At 48.3% G+C, this 14,756-nt stretch overlaps 1 protein-coding gene across 1 annotated transcript in view; it reads left to right on the forward strand.

Annotated features, from left to right (window-relative positions):
- Positions 1–9,084: 9,084 nt before the first annotated feature.
- The window catches only part of KCNJ16 (potassium inwardly rectifying channel subfamily J member 16), a 141,210-nt gene continuing 135,538 nt past the window's right edge, over positions 9,085–14,756 (forward strand). The window contains exon 1 of the mRNA XM_073559991.1: positions 9,085–9,139. The gene's annotated coding sequence lies outside the window, so the exon portion shown is untranslated. The remainder of the gene's footprint in view (positions 9,140–14,756) is intronic.

A 14,756-nucleotide genomic window follows, 5' to 3' on the forward strand; every position in this document is an offset into this window, starting at 1 on the left:
AAAGTTGATTGACAGCCTGACGTCATCATGATGCGCGGTGTGTGCGCATCATGATGCGCCGTCATTTCGGGCCTTCCGGGGGTCTCTGCCGGCCTGCCGGGGGGCTGTGCCGGCCTGCCGGGGGGCTGTGTGGACTGCCCGGGGTCTGTACCGGCCTGCCGGGGGGCTGTGCCGGCCTGCCGGTGGTCTGTGCACCCTGTGGGGGTCTGTACCGGCCTGCCGGTGGTCTGTGCACCCTGTGGGGGTCTGTACCGGCCTGCCGGGGGGCTGTGCCGGCCTGCCAGGGGGCTGTGCTGATGTCCGGGGGTCTGTGCAAGCATCGTCCGATGGGACTACAAGTCCCATCTGGCGATGCCTGCTACCATGACAGTGACTGACACATTAGCCAATGATGGGACAGTAGTAGTCCCATCATCCGGCTAATGTGTTAAATGTTAAAAAAAAAAAAAAAAAAAAAATACTACATACATACTACATGCATGCTACATACATACTACATGCTACATACATACTACATACATACTACATACATACTACATACATACCACATACATACCACATACATACCACATACATACTACATACATAACACATATATACTACATGCATGCTACATACATACTACATGCTACATATATACTACATACATACTACATACATACATACTACATATATACTACATGCATGCTACATACATACTACATGCTACATACATACTACATATATACTACATACATACTACATACATACTACATGCTACATACATACTACATACATACTACATACATACTACATGCATGCTACATACATACTACATATATACTACATGCATGCTACATACATGCTACATGCTACATACATACTACATGCATGCTACATACATACTACATGCTACATACATACTACATATATACTACATACATACTACATACATACTACATACATACTACATGCATGCTACATACATACCACATACATACTACATACATACTACATGCTACATACATACTACATATATACTACATGCATGCTACATACATACTGCATGCTACATGCATGCTACATACATACTACATACATACTACATGCTACATACATACCACATATATACTACATACATACTACATACATACTACATGCATGCTACATACATACCACATATATACTACATACATACTACATACAATACATTCATACAATACATACATAGACATACAGTACATATAACATAGAGTAACATACTTACCAATACTTGTCACATTGTTCCCCGAAGCCATTGTCTTTTACGGAATAAATATTAACATAACAAACCACAAAAATACTCACCCACGATCCGAAGCAGTCCACGAGTGTGTCCCACGACGATCTTGGGTAGAGAACTGCAGCATCAGCTGTTGCTGCCGTTCTCTACGGGCTGCAGGAATCCAATGACGGAAGGTAGGTATCCTTCCGCACTGTATTCCTCCGCCACTTAAAAAAAAAAAAGTCCCTAGACTCACTTTATGCCATTGCTGTGTGGGAAATTGGCCGGGATCGGGATGGACCGGGTAGCTCCGGAAGCCATTCTGAGGGTGGTGGTGTATGCCGATTATGTTATTGATTTATTTCCTCTGATGTGGAGACAGATTGGCTGATATCAGAGGTAGATCGCAACTCGGAGGCATCCCGGTCCAAGATCAACCGGGATAAGTGTGAGAGTCTCTGGCTGGGAGGAGGAGATCCTGGTTTTGATCTCCCGGACACCCTTCCAGGACCCAAAGTCTCTGCAAAAGTCCTTGGCATCGAATTTGGACAGGGGAATTACACCAAACAAAATTGGGACAGCAGGCTAGAGATCACCACTCAGAAGGTGAACCAATGGAAGGGTTGGTCTTTGACCCTAAGGGAAAAGGTAAGCCTGATCAAAATTTACCTGCTCCCTTTACTTATTTATCTGGGCAGTGTGTACATCTTCACTACAGTTTGTTTTTCCAACTGTTAAGGGAAATAGACTGAACCTGGTCAGGAGGGAGGTTACTTACCGTACGAGGAGACTAGGAGATACCTTCATTAAGATCAATATTGCAAACCTCTGGAAAGAGAGGGCTCCTCCGTGGGTATTCACCTGTAGGGGATGGTTTCAGCCCTTCTTCCAGGAATGGGAGACAGGAGGGCAAGTGAAGGATCTTCACACTCCGCATGGACATCTTCCGGCTTACACTAACTTGGTTCTGAAGGTAATTTGCCGGTGGGGTCTGGGAATGTGGGAGATCAGGACTCTGCCAAGGAAACTCCTTGACAATAGGGTTCTGTTGACCCATTTCCATAGGCCTCTGGTGCTCAGGGAGTGCCCAAGTCGGGATCTTGGGGTGGGCTTGCATCTTTTGAATTCTTTCAGGATTCCCTCGAAGTTTTGGGACTTGGCTTGGTGCTGCTTCAATGGGAAACTGTGTGTGAGGGACAATCTGAAGTGTAGGAGCGCAGTGTTTAGGTATCACACATGGAAGGCACGGTGCTTTGTATCGACGTAGCGGAAAATCCTCCCAGTGGACGATGTGTTTGGGACCATACTCGGTGACATGGTGAAGGTGCGCTCTCTGGAGTATGAGAGACTGGGTACAGGTAAGGTCGCTCTGCTCTGTAGGGGCTTTTCTTTTAGTGTGCCCTAGTCTGGTCATCTTTCCTGGTGGTGGGCTGCTGCTGACACTGTAGATTTTTGTTTTGTGATTGGTATACAGTGATGTAGAGCTGCAGGCGCCGAAATTGGGCTCTGTGATTTTTGGTTATTGTAGTGCTTGTTTCTGTATATATTGTATATAGGGATATAGATTTGGGTGTAGGTGTTAGGTTGGGTGGTGAGAAAAGGGGGGAGGTGGGTTTATCTTGTGGGACTATGGGACACTGGTGTGTTTGGGGGAAACACTGGCACTGCCTGATCTGGCCTATGGACGTTGGATATGGACTGAGGCATGAGACGCAGGACCAGCTCTCAAGTCAGTGTGGGGGTTGAGAATGGTGGCCTTGAGTATGGGGTGGTGATTAGCTAAGTATTGTACATACAGTATTTGTATAGTTTGTGGTTATTTGATTTAAAATTGAAAAAAAAAATGTATGTATTTATTTTTGTTTGATATTGTTTATTTTATTTGTTATTAGTTTGTTTGGTGATCGGACCAGAAGGTGTAAGTACTTATTATTAGTTATTCTGTATAAAGTATATGTATAATATGTGTGTGAGGAGAGAATGAGCGGCTGGACCAGTGTTCATTATACGGATTATTTTTCTGGCTGATGTTTTTGTTTTGTTTCTGTTATTATAATTGTTATGTTTTTCATTTTTATAATAAAAGATCTACAGTATACAACTCACGATAAGTAATGTAATGTATGTGTAACAAGGTGACCTGGGGTGGTAGTTGTGGGCGAGTCCACTCAGCAACAGTGAGCACCCCAGCACCTTATACATGGAAAGATAAGCGACATCCCTGATCTGCGGTACTTTCGGTTACCTCCGTGTCACGTTCAGATCCCATGAAACACCACAAAGCCATAGTTCTTTTTCAACAATCAAGCTTTACTAAACAGTCACATCCAAGACACAGTACGAAGAAGGCAATGTTTCCTGTACTTTCCCTGCTGCTGTATGCTACACGTCACCAGCTCCCATCCTGGTCTCAAACCCCGGTTTCCTCCTGGGGATGATCTCGCCAAGCCGGTGCCTGTCCACACTGCCCGTCAGTCTGGAGCAGCTTTTATTCCCACTACCGGGGAACCCTCAGTTCTCGCTGTAGTGCACGACTGCCCGGGCTCTCCTACCAAGGCAGGAAGTCCTTCCCCTATATCCCTGTGGCTTTGAATCATCCCCCTCTAACTCCTCCCGACTGTTTAACCCTCTATACCCCAACCTAACCTTAAGCTAAAACTCCACATGTACAAATCCATCACATTATAATAAAGTACGTTACAATGACATTAATAAATGATAGGGTACCGCACATAAGACAGTAAGACAGGTGTACAGAATCCACAGTGGGGCAGACATCTGCGGACTCTGTCACCCACTTACACTCCTCCCTCCTAAAATATGATTGTCCCCGACCATGACGTTACCTTCAAACTTAAAAAAACAAACATTTTTTTCTCTAAAACACATACACAGTTAGTACAGTCGCTGTTCAGTGCTGGCAGTGGGTCAAACATGACCTCTGTTTTACTTGGCTGGAGCCCTGGAACCAAAGAGTTCAAGTTTCTTTTAAAGTGAGTACGACTGACTCCTGGGACCCATCCGCATAATGTACCAAATTGCACCAGTTTGGGCCCATGAGCCAGTCTTTTCCCGCTCCTGGTATCCGAACACTGTATCAGTGGACTGATACAAAACAAACATACTGGCCCAGTGGCCGTGTAGTCCCGACCCGGCTTGCTCCTTGGGTCCTCCTGCACAAATCTTTCCCACTCCATCCTTTTAGCAGATCACGGGCCCTTAAACACACGTGGACGGTTGTATCAAAGAAGAGTTCAAGGTTAAAAAGGTAAAATTTGGGGCAAATGCAGGTAACATCTAGGGTTAAAACAAAATAGACCTTAAAGCAATCGCACACACAGTCCATAGTGATTAACCCTTTCAGGGTTTTAGTCCCATAATCCAGCAGGTGATGCACAACTGTGCACAAAGAAAACTTGGAGGAGGGGGAAACAGAAAAAAGTTCTTCAACTGTGATCATACTGGTCACCACTGACACCCAGTCCTGGTGCCATCCAGGGTTTCCTGCCCTTCCAGAGATGTGGAACAGTCTCTCCTTTGCTTTAATCTGTGCAACTGGCACAACATTCTTTCCCTTTTTCTTCTGAAACAGGGCCACTTCAATGTATGCATGGACGCTGATTAGAGTAGTGAGCTGCATTTGGGCTCTGCACAATTATATAGGTGTGGCCTGAAGACCCACTGGAGGAGGACTCACTGCTGTTTCTTTTACTCCTCACCCTCCCCAATTGCAAGTTTTATGGCTCTGGAGCTTTCATCTCACTTGACCCACTTGCAGCTGCCGTATCCATCAAAAACGCCTCTGCTCCCTGATCTACTGCAGAAGCTGCGACCGTTGCCAGCAGCCGCACATAGTATCGCGCCTCCCGTGCTTGTCTTTCCTCCGGACTGGAAACCACTCTCATGACCACCGCGTATGGCCCCAGAGTCCCTGTTCTTTAATGAAGGTGATGCGGTTCCATTCGTAGAGGGGACAATTAAAGTCGATAGATCCAGCATTAACATACATTTTTTTCTTCAGTCCCGGCTTCCTGGATGAACCCGTACCCTTTCAAAAAGTTAAAGTACCTTATAAGGCTGCGGATCATCTGGCCAGCCATGGCTCCCCAGCCAGGGCATTGCAGTTCCTTCAAAACTCAGCAGTCCTGCCGCTTCTTTTCACTGATCACCCCTTGAATCCACTGAATCTCCTTGGTAGAGGGTACCCTGGAATCCTCCGAGTATGCGCCGGGAGAGGTAGCAGGAGTTGGAGAAGATTGGCGGGGCAGGGGGAGGTGATGGGGTAGGAAACGAGGTGGAAACTTGGACGGACGCAGATTCCTCACTCACCTACGCTGCACCCGGTGACGATCTTCTCACGTGCCAAGTGATCTGGAAACTACGGTCGTGATGACAGCTTCCAAGGTTTTTCGAGAATTTTCCGGTTTCGGTTCTGCCGATCTCGCAATATCCTTGATCTCGACAGCCTGCTATTCCGCTCGTTGTAAAGGGCACCACTCCTCCCACTCATTCATCCACCAGTTCTGGAAGTGCAGGCCTGTCTTCGCCTGGGCCACAGATCGCTCCCAATCCTGGCATCCGATGCCACGGCGGAAGGACTTGCTTCGCCTCCGCATGCTGTCAGGGCCGGACTGGCCATCTGGCAATTCTGGCAAATGCCAGAAGGGCCTGTCTGATTGTGGGCTGCCTTGTCTGCTATGTCGTTAATATAATTGGTCTTCTCAAGACACCCATAGTGTTAAGAGTTGTGACGGTGCACAAAGTCGTTGACTCCATCACTTAAACCAGCAGGCCATGGGTATCATTAGAAAAAATGGTCTTGTAGTAAATCTTGCTTTCCTCTATCTTGGGTAATATTAGCAATTTATCCCATCTAATCTTGAGGATGGCGATGGCATGGGCCTGTGTGATTTCAAATGCCAGTGCTGAATTTCAGCCCCCGTCCGTAACTGGGCAATGGCGACTCCTCTCCCGACACACTGGCTTGTCCTTCTGGGCTCCTCCCGTTCGTGAGCGGAGTCACTTCTGGCTGCTCCACCCATTTCCTCACACTCTGCTGTAAAGGCTGAAGTTTCTTCTTTGCCCGCACCCATTTCGGGCTGGCATCAGTCACAGTGGGAGGTGGCCTTGATTCAGGCCACGGCCTCCTCCATTCTGGCGCCAGTTTCTTTTCTGGATGCCCACGAAGGGCGACACCGCCCTCAATTTTCATGCCTCTGACCGTCTCCTTCTCAACAGCGTTTGGTGCCATCTTGGACCACAACTCAGTCACCAGTAGACAAGTCGCAGGGATCTTCACCAGCTCTGTAGCTGCTGTAACCATCACCTTCCCAGAACTTTCCCTTCACTTGATGTTTCTTGAGCGTGGGTCGCCCGTGTCAGTTGCTGAAATACCTTCCTCTGAGGAGTTTGCAGGTTTCAACGGTCCAGAAAAACCTCCTGCAGCTCACTGATCAAGAGAGTTACAATTTCTTTCAATACATTCATACCTAGAGTCACTGCAGGGCCGTTGCCGACATCTCAGTCGACCTACACGACCCCCTTTCGGCCCACATCTTTTCTGCACACTTTAATCTCCATCCAGACCACCCCTGCGACCGAGATTGGCCGCCTTCAGCCTGATCACTGGGCTTTATTCCAGCCGTGACACTTTGGGGAAATGACGTCTAAAAAAAGCTTCCGGCATGGTGGTCACTTGCGATACAGTATCGATTAAACAATGGACGGCCCGCCCATTCAATTCTGTCCTGACGGTAGAACTTGTGGAGATTAAACTTTCGGGACTACCCTCTCTCCTCCGTGGTCTCTCAGGCTCCGGGCGGCGTCCCTGAGCCACGGAGCCCACTAGTTTAAAGGCTGCCGGGGTAGGGACCGTCCCTGTCTCGCACACCCTCGGGTGTAATGTCAGGTGTACCCACACCTGAAACAGTCGGATTTCATGCTGTATGGGGTTGTTCCACTCCCTGGCGATGTTCGACGAACAAGTGTGATTCGGAGTCGCTCTTATCTCTGGGCATGTTTTGAGCTACAGCAGGAGCTCTTCTAAGAATGGACCACTGTTCCCACATTTCCCGTATTTCCTCCTGGATCTCCTGGGCCTATTCTGGTACAGCCGTGGGTGAAGTGGGTACCTCATTGCTCCGGACCATCCCTGCTGTACCCTGTTCCTGCTCTCTCCCGTGCGCTTCCGCCTCAATTTCTAGGAAGGTCATACGCGGTTTGGTGCGCAGGCGATTTCGCAGAGCTGGCTTAAGCGATGCATCCCTGAGGCCTGCCACAAACTGATCCCACAGTATCACATCAGGGGGTCCCACTCCTATTGCCCCCATATTGTCCTGTCTGGCGATATACGCATTCACCTCCTGCAGCGTATTAATGTACTGAGTCCCTGACCACCCCTCCCTCTGGACACGGTCAAACAATCGAATATACAATTCCACAATGTTGGTGGGATCCCCATGCATCTACTCCAAAATCTGCAACACCTTGTTCAGAGTATCCCGTTCATGAGGGGGAAGAAACATTACAGAACATCGAGCTTCACCGTCCAGGGCCATCACAGCAATCTCCGCTTGTATAGCAGGGATCCTCAACACATCCTCAACACACCTTTTACCCGCTCAGTACAGTCCCACAGCATTAGATTATTTCCCCTGAATTTTGGAAGATTGCTGAGTATGGCCCCCAGAGGCAAGCTAGACCTTGGGGCACTGATGACAGATTGGTCTGCTGCCTCTGCTTTTGTAGACTGCATCCTGCTGACTACAAGTGTAACAAGGTGACCTGGGATTGTAGTCGTTGGCGAGTCCACTCAGCAACAGTCAGTGAGCACCCCATCACCTTATATATGGGAAAGTAAGCGACGTCTCAGACTTGCAGTATGGTCGGTTACCTCCGTGTCATGTTCACCTCGGTTGCTGGAGACCAGATCCCGTGAAACACCACAAAGCCACAGTTCTTTTCCAACGATCAAACAATGTTTCCTGTACTTTCCCTGCTGCCTCGTTATGCTCCACATCACCAGCTTCCATCCTGGTCTCAGACCACGGTTTCCTCCTGGGGATGGTCCCGCCGAGTCGGTGCCTGTCCACATTGCCCGTCAGTCTGGAGCAGCTTTTATTCCCACTAACGGGGAACCCTCAGTTCTTGCTGTGGTGCATGTCTCGCCCTGGGCAAAACTACCCGGGCTCTCCTGTCTAGGCAGGAAGTCCTTCCCCTATATCCCTGTGGCTTCCAACCGTTCCCCTCTAACTCCTCCCATCTGTTTAACCCTCTATAGCCCAACCTAGCCTAAGGTAAAACTCGACATGTACAAATACATCACATTATAATACAGCACGTTACAATGACATTAATAAATGACAGGGTACTGCATGTATACAGAATCCGCAGGGGGACAGACACCTGAGGACTCTGTCACCCCCTTACATATGTACACGGTGACTGCACCAACAGAATAGTGATTGCAGCTCTGGAGTATAATAGAAGTTTTTATGTAGATTAATTGTATATGTAATCTGTAATATTGGGAGCATTCACATGAAGTCCTTGCTGTGCACACGATTATCTCGTACACCAGTACAGAGTGGTCTGGTTTATTGCAAGTTGCTACCGCCTGTGACCAGTGATTGGTCATGTAATATAATAACTTATTGTGTATATTGTTGCAGTACAGGCTGCACAGTAGGTACATAAATAGGTGACATAAGTTGTCCCCAAGCATTCAGCAAGATCCCAATCTCTTCGCACAGATGATTAGGGTCAGATCATTCTTCTAGAGTAAATATTTAACCCAAATTCCTGATTGCTAACTATACTAACAAGGAAGAGCCATTCCTGAGGATTAACAGGCACAAGTGAGCGACGGAGCCACATGAGACCTCCAGGAAACACCAGGTAGGAGTCAGAGATTGGATCATTAATAGTATTTTTGGGGGAATGTCGGTCTATTTTACTCTATAGTAATGTCTCACCACTTGGTGAACACGCTGTCCCGAATGAATGTCCTCGGCATGAACAATGTCTATTTAGCATTGGTGTCCTCCTATGCGCTTGAAGGACCTTTAAGCCCCCTTGGGCACGATGGCTGGGGACAGCCCAATATGTTCATGTTTTTCTTAGGCTCACATACAATCTTACTACAACTCATTGATGAAATGGAAGTATTCTCGTGACTTGATGAAAGTGCACGTCCGCTCTGCACATAAACATCTCAGGGAAATGGTCTCCTATGGATGTGACTACAACCCACCCACGTTTTTTTTCAATAGGGTACATTTAGGTGCTGGAAACCAGTCCTAACCTGAAAGAAAGATTTCAGCCTCTGGATGCTGTAAACAATAATGTTTTTATTCACTAACAACATACAGAAATTTTAGATAAAAAGATCTTTTGGGATGGATCCATTTGCATGTAAAGTGTTGTATAGTGTGTTGCCTTCATTACTCGAGCTATGATAGAATGGCCGGTGGGGCTGAGCTCCCTGACACCAAAACGTGCCTGTAAAAGGAGTCACCGAGGTAACAAGTCTGTTCATGACAGTTCTTCCTTTGAAATCTTCCCCCATCACCTGTGAGTGATTACTGAGAAGAGGAAGGAACTTCATGAGAACATCCCCCCCTAATTTACACCCCTACTGCTTTGTGCCTGCTGTAAAGTTTTGGTGGAGGAGAATAATACTATGGGATGTTTTTCTGGGGTAGGCCTCAGCTCTTTAGTTCCAGTGACAGGAAATCTTACTCCTTCAGCACAAGACATTGTGGACAATTGTAGCTTCCAGCTTTGTTGGAGCAGTTTGAGGAAGGCCCTTTTTCTGTTCCCTATGATGGTGCCCAGTGCACAAGCTCCATACAGACATGGTTGGCGGAGTTTCAGGAAAGAACCAGACCGGCCGCACAGAGCATCAACCTCAGCACTATCCAACACCTCTGAGATTGTGATTCCGGCTTCTCCCTAATATCAGGGTTTGACCTCACAAATGGTCTTCTGGTTGAAGGGAGAAAAATTCCCACGGATACTTCCAAAATCTTGTAAAAAGTCTTCCCAGAAGAGTGGGAGCTGTTATATCTGCAGAGAGGCTGACTCCATATTAGGGTGCCGTCACACTAAATGATGCACCAGCAATCCCGACAATGATACGACCTTGTCAGGATCGCTGGTGCCTCGCTACATGATCGCTGGTGAGCTGTCAAATAGACAGACTCACCAGCTATCAGGACCAGTGAGGACGCTGGTATCCAAGGTAAATATGGAGTAACTAAGCGCGTGTCACTTAGTTACCCACTGTGTAACTTGGATACCAGCTTCCAGCGTGAGCACACAGGTATCCAAGGTACACAGCGGGAAACTAAGCGACGCATGCGCTTAGCTACCCGATATTTACCTTGGATACCAACTCCCAGCGTCTGCTTACAGCGCTGGGAGCTCGCTGATTGTTGGTCTACCGCTGCCATACACAGCGATGAATGGTGGCCAGCGGGAGACCAACGATCAAAAAATGGCCCAGGACACTCCTGCACGATCAGCGATACCCGGCGGGGGGGGGCGGTTGCTGATGAGTGCCACACACAGCGATATCGCTGGCGAAATCGCTGTTGCGTCACAAAATCAGCGATCTCGCTAGCGATCTCACTGTGTGTGACAGGGCATACAGGGCCTTTACTGTCTATAGATGTAGAATGGGAGGTCATAAAAACTCCTGTACTGTAAAGAGGAGGGGGCACATACTTTTTTTCCCACATAGTGAATTTTTACTGCTTTGCAAACCACTCCATTAATGGCATGGCTGAAGTTTGTTTGCTTTTCCTATTGCAAATGTGACCTGTCTTGTTGCTGTGTTCTCTGGAGCCGCTGATGAAGAACCTCAAAGTTCTTAGAACCTTAGTGGACTCACAAGAAGTCTCTGTCCTGATCATTGTGGGAACAAGCCGGACACTAATCAGCACAATGCTTGTTCAATGGCTTGTTCGGATGAATTATAAGGGCTATAAAATTATCTCCTCATTTAAACAGGAGATGTGCTACCAGCAATGTACAAACTGAGTTGGGACTGAACAATGGTAATTGACACAGTTTGCATCAGTTGCATGTAAAAGGACCTGAAATATATTTTGGCTTGTTATACCACTGGCAAGCGCTTACTGTGGGCAGAAATCTGCCTTTGTATATCTGGCTCTAAGCATTGTATGGCACTTCTACTTTGGCAATGGTCTGTATGCAGAAATTCACTCTGGCCGAACAATCTCATCTCGGCTACGTAAACTGTGTGGGGGGCTTAAGGGCTCCATCACACATAGCAACGCACGAGCGATCCCGACAATAATATTACCTTGTCAGGATCGCTGGTGTGTCGCTACATGATCGTTGGTGAGCTGCCAAACAGGCAGCTTCACCAGAGATCAGCACCAGTGACAGGAGGGTAACAAGCGCACTTCGCTTAGTTACCCACTGTATACCTTAGTTACCAGCGCGCTGGTGCAGGGAGCAGGTAACTAAGGTACACATCGGGTTTCTAAGCGCTTATCGCTGGTCTCCTGCCTGTCACACGCAGCGATGCATGCTGGCCAGCGGGAGACCAGCGATCAAAAAAATGTCCTGGCCATTACAGGACGATCAGCGATAACCGGCAGGGGGTCCGGTCGCTGGTCAGTGTCACACACAGCAATCTCGCTAGTGAGATCGCTGTTGCGTCACAAAACTTGTGACGCAACATGTGTGAGATCGCTATGTGTGACGGGGGCTTAAGGCTAGTTTCACACTAGCGTTTATTCCACGCAGTGCACGGCACCGGTAAGCCCTGCCCCCTGCCGGCTCCCTGCCCACCCCATCTGGTCATCGCCGCCTACTATCGCACATGGACGCTTGCGATCTGCGCACCCTATCTTTAGCATAGGGTGCGCAGATCGTGCGCTGGCCACATGCTAGTAGGATTTTGGCGTGCGCTGTGCACTTTTGAAGGTGCGCCCGTGTGCGCCGAACGCAGCATGTTGCTTTTCGGCACGCTCGGCGCACCTTCAAAAATGCGCAGCGCATGCCAAAATCCTACTAGCGCACGGCCAGCGCACGATCTGCGCACCCCATGCTAAAGATAGGGTGCGCAGATCGCAAGCGCCCATGTGCGATAGTAGGCGGCGATGACCGGATGGGGCGGGCAGGGAGCCGGCAGGGGGCGGGGCTTAGCGGCACCGTGCGCTGCGTGGAATAAACGCTAGTGTGAAACTAGCCTAAGTCCCTGTGAAATATACTGTACTATAGTCCTATCAGCAAACAAGGGCAGTGTGAATAGACCCTTGAAGATGTATTTTATATGTTTATTATCTGTGTTAGTGACTTAAAAAGCTGAGGCACTGAACGACAGCTAATCAGTTAGATGAATAAATAATTGCCCCTGAATAAGTAATTGCCCCTCAATTTGCTCCCTGCACAAAATATGACCCTCATTAAGTCCCTCTTATGGTACATACCTCCCTCAAAACCCTCTCTTATAAAATATTGCCTTCACACTGTCCACCCTAATAAACTGTAACCGCCACTCTTTTCCATATTTCCTCCCATACTGTCTATTCATACTCCCTCCATACTGTTCCCTCACACTCCACCCCACACTGTCACCTCACACATTCCCCTCTCATCCTGTCCCTTTACACATTTCACCCACCATACTGTCCCCTCACACTTCCCCCCCCTTACTGTCCCCTCACACATTTCTACCCCCCTATTTTCCTATCAAACTACCCTCATACTGCCATCACACAATCTTTCCCCAAACTGTTTCATCACACTTCCACCAATACACTGTTCCCTCACACTGTTCTCCCTAACTATCCTCTCACACTTTTATTCCCCTTTACTGTACACCCACACTATTCCCCCCATACTATCCATCACACTTTCCCCGACACTGTCTCCTCGCACATTTCTACCTGTCATACTGCATCCTCACAGCTTTCTTCCCCATACAGTCTGCCAATTCTTCCTCATACTGTCCATCAAAATTCATCTGCATCTTTGGCTGAATTGGAATGCTTACATTATTGTGAACCATCCTCCTCAGTAGTAACATCAACAGCTTGTTCAGGTGACATGGCTCTGAACCCGGAAGTGTCAGTAGTCAGGGATTCAATTGTATTCATGCTTGACAGATGTGTGTAAAATTGAGTACAGGAAGCCTGCGTTTTACAGGTTCTCTGAGCCGGCTGTCAGTTTGGAGGGATAGAGTATTATAGACCATAATTTATATTGACAATCTTTTATCCTTAAGGAAAATTAGTCACCATCACCAAAAGATTCTGACAGTGGTTTCTTTCCATTGTTAGGTGTCAGGTTCTTGCAGCTGCACAGCAGGAATCTAGAGCCATGCAGCCAGCGGTCTCCCATTCCCCTCCAACTTCTCAGGAACCTGCACAGCAATCTTGGCGATCCAGACGCCCTAATCAGACCAGTTGTCTGGGTCCGATTGTTGCTGCCACCTCTGGACCAGCAATAGTAGCGCAGCCTGCTCTGCAGCAAGCCACTCCAGAGGCCAAGTCCTCTCACCGCGCTACTGGGCATGCTCACGAGATGATCTCCCAGTGGAGATCAGGAGTCACATGCTCAGGTCCTTCTCCTGATCTGATTTGTCCATGAGATCTGGAAGGTCCCGGAAGCGCACGACTATAAAAGGCCCGCATGGCCGCTCGGCCATGCGCTAGTATAGACTCTTATTGCTATCTGTGTGAATGATGATGAATGCATGCGAATGACTCATTAAGATCCCCTCCCTGTGATATTACGTGTGTGGATAGGGACTTAGTCATAGAGTCAGCGCCAGTCAGTGGCGCGCTACAGGCCACAGTTCACATCTTACAGCACTAAAGTCCGACAGTGCGCCTCCTCTTGGGCATTGTCATGTGGCGGCTGGGTCGGTCGCCGCACTGCAGTCAGCAGCACTTGTTGGTGTCCGCAGTAGCGACGCAGCACGCACGGTATGTCTAGACGGACAATGACCCTGAGTCTTGGGCCTAGTCCTGTGACCGTATACCGTGTGTGCACACCGCTGAGACCTGTGAGGTCAACAGGCTCAGCATTTACATTTAAGTTCTAAGCGTCTCTGTGGTGATAACAGAGTACGCTCAATGCACACCGGGTGACGTTCAACCCGTGTGCGATACAACGCCATATTGTGCGTCTGCCATTATCTAGCAGCGGTGTAACACCTACTGCACAGTGGACCCCGGGCGGCGAACACACTTATTATTATTTATTAGTGCGTTTCGCCGTCCCTAACAGAACGTGTGAATGTTTGGCCAGGCCAAGTGTATACAGTGAGGAGGTTGTAGGGAATAGATGTGGAATGAGCGAACAGTGGAGTAATTTTGGATCTGGTCTCAAAAAACCCAACTTAGCACACTTGACTCTTCACCAGTGGGTCGCCCCGTTGCTGGCTTCACCCAGGGCTGTGGGGTACTCGGTACCGGGCCGGCGTCAGGGGGATGATGTGTCACAGCAGCGGTGACCCGGTCCGTGGCCCTGGGCC

The sequence above is a fragment of the Dendrobates tinctorius genome, unplaced genomic scaffold (genome assembly GCF_039654945.1).
Source record: "Dendrobates tinctorius isolate UK_male_01 unplaced genomic scaffold, ASM3965494v1 ptg000014l, whole genome shotgun sequence".
Taxonomy (NCBI): domain Eukaryota; kingdom Metazoa; phylum Chordata; class Amphibia; order Anura; family Dendrobatidae; genus Dendrobates; species Dendrobates tinctorius.